Here is a 9,442-nt window from a genome sequence, read left to right as displayed (position 1 = left end):
GAGCTACTGGTTCACTAGATGTCAGCTGATTGGGAACCAGTTCCTAACAACATAACTCATAAAGATTTCCTTTGAGAAACAGATCTCACTAAAGTCTTCCAAATGAAACATGCCTCCTTAATAATAAGGAGCATTATGGGGTTATATGAAGAAACAGCTGCTTTGAACCCTAAATAAGTGGAGACAGCCTGATGTTTCCGCTGCAGTGGCTGATGGGAGGAGTGAGGACCTGTTAGAAGCCACGTGGCCCTCGTCTGATCTCACAGCTCGTCCTTGTTTGGCCTCAGCTGCATCAGAGCGCCACTTCTCCCCAGGTTCCCCAGAGGAAACACCGCTGCACAAAATGCTTTTCCTCCCAGCTGCTGCTCTGTGCTGTCTGTGTTCAGGTGAGTGTTTCCAGCCAATCAGGAGCCAACAAGCTCCACCTCTAACAAACACTGTTCACTCACCTTCATCCACCTGTCTGTTTCTCTACAGCGCTGGTTGCCATGGCAGCAGAGCTGATCCAGGATGATTTAACATTGACCAGGAGAGTTGGTGGGAAAGTCTCCTTCAGCTGTCGAGGCACTCACCAGTGTGACAATAATTATGTAGGCTGGTACCAGAAGAGAGACTCAGAAACATTCACACTGATTCTGCGTATTGTTAAGAGTAATGGTTACATAGATAAAGGTTTCGATCATCCTCAGAAAGATGATTTCTCAGCTGTGAATAAACAGAACGGCTATGAGTTGGAGATCAAGAACGTTAGACTCACTCATTCAGCCTCTTACTACTGCTGCTGTTATGTGATATCTGGTCTCCACAGTGAGAAATGATCCCTGCAGCCTGAACAAAAACCAACAGATGAACAGATGTCAAACAGCGTCTGTGACAGGAAGAGAGCCGTAAACCACAGCTCAGGTTCACATGTTTCACCTCCATCTCAGCCACCAACCCTGTCTCCTAAAAATGACGTTCCCCTGAAACTAAAACGCATTCTCAATTGAACAGAAACGTAATATCTCACCGATTACGTTTGTGTTTGACGTTTTACAAATACGTTTCTAATCAACCTATATTTGCCGTTTGTTTTCTTGTTTGCCTATAATGAACTCGACCACGCGCCGGGCTGTTATTAATAGGAAATATCCAGCTATTGTCTTTATATTTTTCTCTTATTATTGTTTTCTGAGATGAGAGGTGCTCATAGGAAGCAATGTTTTGTGACAGCGTTTGTCTATAACATGTGATCACTAACAAACCTGCCCCCCGTTACTCATTTTAATTAATGCTTCATTTAATTACACTGTAACAGTAGTATTGTTCACCAAACATGTCTCCATACATACACGTCATTGGGGATTCCCAAGTGACGTCATACGTAATAGGGTCCATGGCCCCGTGAGAGACCAACGTAGGGAAACCCCCATCACCTGTGTTTACTTCACAACAAAGCCTTCAGAGTTATGTTAGTTATTCTCTGAAACTGTCCTTGATTCCACAATATGCGAGGTTAACGTTAAAGTCGTCTGATTCAATCATTTGTCATTACATTATGGAAATAAAGTAAGACTACATTACCCATGATCCATGAGCTATGAGACCGAGCTTTATTTATTTTAAATTGATTAAGATTTTGTGCACACACCCAACATCTTGCCTTTTTTTTCCAAATAGATCATCTAGATGCAGTTTAGTTACTAGTTGGGCTGTAGTAGATATTAGACATAGTTTGTAGATATATTTTTATGATCCTATCTGCAACACTCTTTGCAAACAGGAAGTCTAGCAACGAAAAAGACAATTTCTAGAGTAATAGCTCAAATATCTTAAAATAAACAGCATATTTACTTTTTCATAACGTATATCAACGTAATGCAGTGTAAGTACTAGTTCGGCTGTACTAGCTGTTTGATATATTTAGTGATGGATAATCTTGATGCAGTTTTGTTAACTGCAATAGATATATCTTTTCACGACCCTATTTTTTGAAAACCGGATGAACTACAACCGTGGTGCTGATTCTACCAAATGTTAGGCGCGGCTCTAGGGAGTTGTAGTTTTTATAAGAAAACAGTGTATTTCCTAAACTTGGAAGTTGTAAATACTGATTTGAGAGTACACGCAGGAGTTTAAAACGGAGATAAACACATTTTTGTAATCAGATTTAAAACATCTTATTGTTAAATGGGTGAACATTGACTTAAACCATATTTTACCCATAATGGACTGCGCCCCCAGGTGTTGTCCATACTCACAGGGCAGCTGAGGTCAAGAGCTCTCTATAACAGTTGGTCCCATGTCTGTACTGTTGCTGAATTATAAGCCTTTAACCATGCACAAAGGTCAAGGTTTAAAGGTCAATATTTCAAAGCAAGGGCCATGTACCATGTTCATACTGACATATGTTATAACATATGTCTAGTTTTTTCAAACTTATGTAACAGACTGTGGTGAAATTGCACTGATGAACTGAAGTATTCTCTATACAAGCCTTGTTTAGTTTTCTATTTTTTCTGGCATCAAGATTCTTCACTTTGCTTTCAGTTACCCTTCAAATGGTGACAAACTGAATGAATACATGAAGATATGAGAAACACTTCATGGAGCTGAAATATGACTCTGGTTCATTGTTTGGACTCCTTCACTCAGCAGACAGGTTTATGTATCACTCTGTTTCACTGTGGGAGGATCTGGCTACGACATCTTTGGCTCTGGAACTAAACTGTATGTAACAGGTAAGAATAAACATTTATTTCTTCATTTCTTATATTGAACAAATTGAAAATGTGTTTTTAATGAGTTCCTGCTGCTTCAGGCTTCACATGTTAGTGTTTTCATCATTAGTAGAGAATTCTTGCTGCCATGCAGCCGTTGTTACATAAAAAAGGTTAAATCTCACCTCACAACTCAAGTTATTCTTTATTTCTGAAGGAGATTAAGCTGATTTATTAAGAAAGTATTATTAAGAAATTTTAAAATTCTGCAGTATTTGTTCCTTTCAGTAGTTCAGCACAATCTTATGACAGAATATATAGAGTTTTCGTTCTATATTAAAAATGATTTAATAAATCATAAAACATATTTCTTAATTACTTTTAATATGATGAATACTATCATTAATAAATACAAATGTAAAAGGTAATATTGACCTTAATGCCAATTATATTTTATATGATAGTAAATGGAATGTATGTATAATATTGTATGTAGTCATATATATATGATACAGCAGGATATATAATGACAAAAGTATGGTTTATATTTTTATATTAACACACTTATAATATAAACAGTATTTGAGCCTTAACTTAATTTTAGATATATAACAGTGATTATAAAGATGATCTATGAACTTTTAGTATATATAGTTCAGATGCGTAACATGACATCAAATACATGATATAATATATAATATAAGTATATATTGATTAATAATGTCTATCATATGAATAAATATTATATTATGTTATTTTGTTTTACATATTTTTTCCCAGATTTTTATATTAACCTTGGGTGCATCCAAACATATCATTTTAGTTAAAGTTAAAACTGACAAAAGAGGAATTAGCAATTTGATTAAATCCTATGGTGGTAAATATATAGTATATTTATTGTAATGATGATAAAATAAAGACAAATACGCGGTTCATAATAATATGTTTGTTACCTCTAAAATAAAATAAACTTTCCTTTAGTGTGAACGTGAATTAGTTTCCACATGATGATAAATAAGGTTTTATCTTGTTTTAGCATTTCTTAACGCATTTAACATATCTGATTAATCATTGTAGTTGGGTACAAAAGTAAAGATTGCAACAAGAAAATACAACAATTAGTTATGTTTTCATAGGTTTATATTTTATTTAATTTAATTTAAATTTCCTCTGAGTGATCTTAACATTCCTTATATTTCATTTTATAGCTAAAGATTTTATTCTAATTTTACATATCGGAACATATAATTATAATTAGGTATAAAAGTTGATATTGTTATGAAAATGTAAAAACACCATTCATGTATTTGAGTAAAATATGTAGTAAATATATAATCTTTTATATATTGCCTAAACCAATAATATTAAATCAAGATGAATACCATAATTATATAATCATTTTGAATTATATTACATTGTATTGTATTGTATTATATTATATTATGTCAAATTATTTTATATTAAATTATATAAAAAATATATTATATTAGTAATGATATTTTTTTGTTGTCTATGAAGGTGAATACAGTCTACTGTATGTAGTGAATATAAATAATATTATATTGTATTAAATTAAATTAAATGATATTAAAATGTTATATTATATCATATTATATTATAGTATATTATATTATATTATAGTATATTATATTATATTATATTATATTATATTATATTATATTATATTATATTATATTATAGTATATTATATTATATTATAGTATATTATATAATGTGAATACAGTCTCTGTATGTAGTGAACTCTGTCTGTATTGATGATCAGTGTAGTGATCAGAGTCCATGTAGTCTCCAGGATCAGACTGAATGCAGTGCAGCGCTGTAAGCTGCTGCTGACTGTGTGAATGTGTGTCTGTGCTGCTTGTTGCTGCTGTCACACTTCAGATGAGCAGGTAGTGAAGCCCGTGGTGAGCGTGTACCCAGCAGCATCCAGAGCCCACCTGGAGGGGAAGAGCTCCCTGCTGTGTCTGGCCTCAGCCATGTTTCCTCCTCTGGTCCAGTTCTCCTGGAAAAGAGGAAAGGAGAACGGTCCTCTGGAGGAGCTGCCCCCTGCTGAGAGAGAGCAGCTGGAGCTCAGAGAGTCGGGACGCACCGCCGCCATCTTGCTGATCCATCAGCAGGAGAACAGCAGGTATAGATACCACTGCTACGTCCATCACGAGGGGGGCACAGTGGAGGCACCACCTCCACCAACAGCTCCACCAGTCACCACCTCCATCCATCACTCCATCACCACTCCTCCATCAGCTCCTCCATCAGCTCCTCCATCACCTCCTCCACCTCCTCCAGCAGCTTCTGTCTCAGTACCAAGTGAAGCTGCTCTGCCTGCTGTACACGGTGCTGATAGTGAAGAGTCTGGTGTACTGCTGTGGACTCTCTCTGCTGATGATCCTCACAAACAAGGGACCGTCCACCAACTGCACACATGCTGACTGACTGATTTCTGCTTTTTCTCACCATAGAATCCCAGCAATTCTTCTCTTTTATCACTTTCATCAGTATGCACAATATCTGTTATGACGTGATGATTATATAATTTGGTGTTTAGATACATAATTCTAAAGGTATAAATATATACATACACCTTTGCGTTCACTAAATTGATTTGCAGTGCTATTTTTTGCTAGCTTATTTCCACTTTTAATTGGCTTGTATGACAGTGGAATGTTAATTATAATCATTAGCTGTCTGGTACATATTCTATTGTTTACAGTCTTTTTCTGTTCTTGTGTTTCTTTTTAATACATTATTCAGAGTGCGGCTGTTTGTCAGTTTAACATTCTTAATAAACTGAAAAACCACAGTGTTTTATGAACATTCTTTTTTATTGATATCAGTTTGACTTCATAGCAAATAATCAGATTCAGAATCAACTCGATTGACTGTTTGTTAACAGATACAAGTAATCCGTCTGTGGTTGTAAGTAGCTCTGAATATACTTTCACGCAGCACCAAGAACAAATGTAAAGGAAGGTATGAATATAAGCACACAGCTAAACAAGGACAAGAAAGCTAAACAAAGAGAAGCAGATATAAACACACAGCTATTATAAACACGTCAGTAGGTTTGGCTGATCCACCAGGTTCAGTGCTGACCCCTTTTATAGTTGTGTCAGTGTGGATGTAAAGCTCTACGCTGACGACACTGTTGTTAACACACATGAACAAACAGCAGAGCTGCTTTGAAGCAACAACTGCTATGAAATGATGAAAGAGCGGCTTCATCAGTCGGGCTGAAGTCTGAATGTTGGTGAAATATTGACTCTGAATTATTACAGCTTCATCCGAATGAAATAAATAAAAGATATTACGTGAACTAACATTCATGAAACATTCATAGACAGGATAGCTAAATGCTTCATGAACATGATAACATGGACGCTCTAATTCTGCTTCAATAAGAGATACATGTGTTTATTTCAGGGGGTGGAACAATAACCTTCATATTTCTGTAGTTTGCGTTTTGTCGATCTGATCAATGATAACAGGTGTGACAAATATTTTCTAAATACTGAAGTTGACATACTGAATATACCACAGTATTATGACAAGGATATATATATATATATATATATATATATATATATATATATATATATATATATATGTAATGTTATTATAATATGTAATGATTACCAAACATTATAATATTCAGTATGAACACTATTATTGATTTGCGTTGGATAAGCTCATTAAACAATAATTAAAATTAATGGGAATAAATGAGAAAACAAACATATGTGTGCTTTATTTTTTAAATCTTATTTTTTTGCTCTTGAAAAAAATAAGCAGAAGTTTATTTTATGTACATTGGATGTTTAGGTTTTGAATATATAGCACTTGGTTGTTTGTTTTTGGTTTTATATTCAGTTCATATGAAATAACTGGGATTTACCTTGGCAATTAAAATTGTATTTAATATCATAAAGAATAATAAAATATATATATACAATTATAATTCATGTGTTATGTCTGGCTCTTCGGTCTACAATAAATCAATTTCATAGTTCTAATATTATTGTCTTCTTCTTCTTCTTCTTCTTCTTCTTATTATTATTATTATTATTATTATTATTATTAATATTATTATTATTAATATCTCATTATTATTTCCACTCAGAAATCCACCAGCTTTATTTAGCCTGCTGCTGTTTCTTAACTAAGCTGTATTATTAGCACTCTGTTAGCATTAATGTGAGCTCATAAAGTCGGTGGGAGCAGACTGCTGCAGCTTGAACATATTTGCTTTTATTTTAAGGATTTTCTCTTTTTCTCTCACAGATTAATAACACAGATCAAAGTTGGGACATTGAGTACTGAGCGCTGATCTCAAACTGAAGTTCCTGGAATGATTCTTTAACCGGAGTGGATGGTTGTAACTGTCATTGTGTTGTTAATGTGAGAAAGGCTGCAGAGCAGAAACCCACACAGCCCGTCTGCTGCAGGAGAGGAAGTGGTGATTCGCTGTCAACAGCTTATTTATGAATCCTAATAACCACAGAGAACAAATTCACATCTGCTGCTGTAAACTCTCATGAACTCCTCTTCCTCTCTGTAGCTCTCCATTCCTCTTCTCCATATACACATCGGCCTTCAAACACAACTCTGCTACCTGCCACCTGCAAAAGTTCTCTGATGACTCTGCAATCGTCGGCCTCATCTCCGCCGGTGATGACAGGGAATACAGAGAACTGAACCAGGACTTCATAGGATGGTGCCAGAGGAACCGCCTCCAGATCAACTCTGGTGAAACCAAAGAGCTGGTGGTGGACTTCCTCCGGGGTAAACACTGTCCTCCGGAACCAGTGAACATCCAGGGAAAGGACATTGAGATTGTGAAATCTTATAAGTACCTGGGTGTTCACTTGAACAATAAACTGGACTGGACTAATCACACAAATGCACTTTATAAAAAGGGTCAGAGCAGACTGTATCTGCTGAGGAGACTGAGGTCCTTTGGAGTGCAGGGAGACCTTCTTTGACTCTGTGGTGGCAAGCTGTCATCCCTGATGAACAACACCTCCCCCCCCATGCAGGACACCCTGACAGCTCTGTGCAGCTCCTTCACCACCGGCTGCTTCACCCCCGGTGTGTGAAGGAGAGGTACCGCAGGTCCTTCCTTCCTGCTGCTGTCAGGTTACACAACCAGCTCTGCTCCCAGTAGACCACATGACACATGTGCAATACAATACACTGTGCAATTATAGCTGGAATAGTTTTTCTGTCTGTACATGTAATATTTCAGTTATTGTGGATTGTTTTACTGTTTTTTATTGCTTATTTATAATACTTGTTTTTTATTTCATTTTATTTTGTCTTGTTTTTCTTTCACTATGTCTCTTGTTTGCACTTTACCCTATGCTGCTGTAATCCTGTACATTTCACCACTGCGGGACTAATAAAGGATTATCTTATCTAATAAAGGATTATCTTATCACATGGTGGATTTCTGCTGCTGTTTGCTGCTGGTGGTGACATTAAACATCACAGAGAAGGAGCGCCACCCTGTGGTCAGTCAGAGGAAGAGCAGGGTATCCAGATGATGCTGATGATGAAACACAGTGGATAAAAAACACACAGCAGTACATGACAAGTATCACTGCTGGTGTTGTTGTGACTCCTGATAATATTTCTACTGCAACAATACAAATACAACTATTAGCACGACTTCTACCAGCTCTGATTAACAGCTGAGGATCTCAGAGACTGAACCTTTAGTCTGGCCAGGCTCATAGACCTGCCCTTAATGTCTGTGTTCCAATCCCCAAACTACCAGACTACTTAGTATGCCCCCAAAAAACAGAATGTCCCAATACATAGTATGTGTAATGCATTAAACATCACAGGATGTTCTACTACATCTTATCACATTTTGAAGTTAATAAGTCAACATGCTTTTCTATCTTTTCTTTCCCACAATCCTCTTTACAGCAGAGGGTCCAATTTTTAGGTGCACAGTTATGAAGAAGCAGCATGTCCCATATGCATCCTGCATGTAACAGTACGGACTGTGTCAGGGCTGCATTAAGGACTCAAAGTAAAATGAACATGATGTGATTTGGAACACAGCGGCTGTTCGGCTACACTGTAACAAGGTTACTGTAATATGTACGGTAAGTAGCCGGCAGCAATTAGCAAGTAAGTAGCTGTAATACATTTCATAGTATGTTTACTGTAAACTTAATCACATTACCTTTAAAATACTGTATTTATTTTACAGTAATAATCACAGTACTGTACTTGTTATCACAGTAACAGGGTACTGTATTTTTTTAAACAGCAAATCTTAGAACACTCTAACATGCATCACTGCATTCATGTTGATGCTGTAAATTAATAACAGTAAAATAATTAGATACTGTAAAATGAAGACACAGTGTTTCTCACCAATAGTCATTTATTTTTTCACTTTCAACATTTTACATAGTAAATACCAATTTGACTTTTTTATTTTTCATTTTGTAAACATTTATTTGTTCTGTCAACAATAACACTGCTACCATGACATTCCTGAACGTACACATTTCTCCTCTTTCTTCAAGTTACGGTGACAATGTTAACATGTTTTCAAGTAATTAGACAGATATCAGTCAAATTCAAGCACTGGAAGCAACAAAATGAATGCTGGTATAAGACGATAAGTATAAAAACACAGAAATGAAATATGAACTGCAAAGACTGCACTGAAGTTACTCTCTGTACTGGAGTCTTCTTCCTGGGCTGGT

General features: G+C 36.0%; 1 pseudogene; it reads left to right on the top strand.

Annotated features, from left to right (window-relative positions):
* Positions 1 to 314: 314 nt before the first annotated feature.
* Positions 315 to 5,512, top strand: LOC129089241 (immunoglobulin lambda-1 light chain-like; annotated as a pseudogene).
* The last annotated feature ends 3,930 nt before the right edge of the window (positions 5,513 to 9,442 follow it).

This window comes from Anoplopoma fimbria, chromosome 3 (assembly GCF_027596085.1).
Source record: "Anoplopoma fimbria isolate UVic2021 breed Golden Eagle Sablefish chromosome 3, Afim_UVic_2022, whole genome shotgun sequence".
NCBI classification, from domain to species: domain Eukaryota; kingdom Metazoa; phylum Chordata; class Actinopteri; order Perciformes; family Anoplopomatidae; genus Anoplopoma; species Anoplopoma fimbria.
Note: the sequence above shows the minus strand (reverse complement) of the source record. Positions and strands in the feature narration are given on the sequence as shown.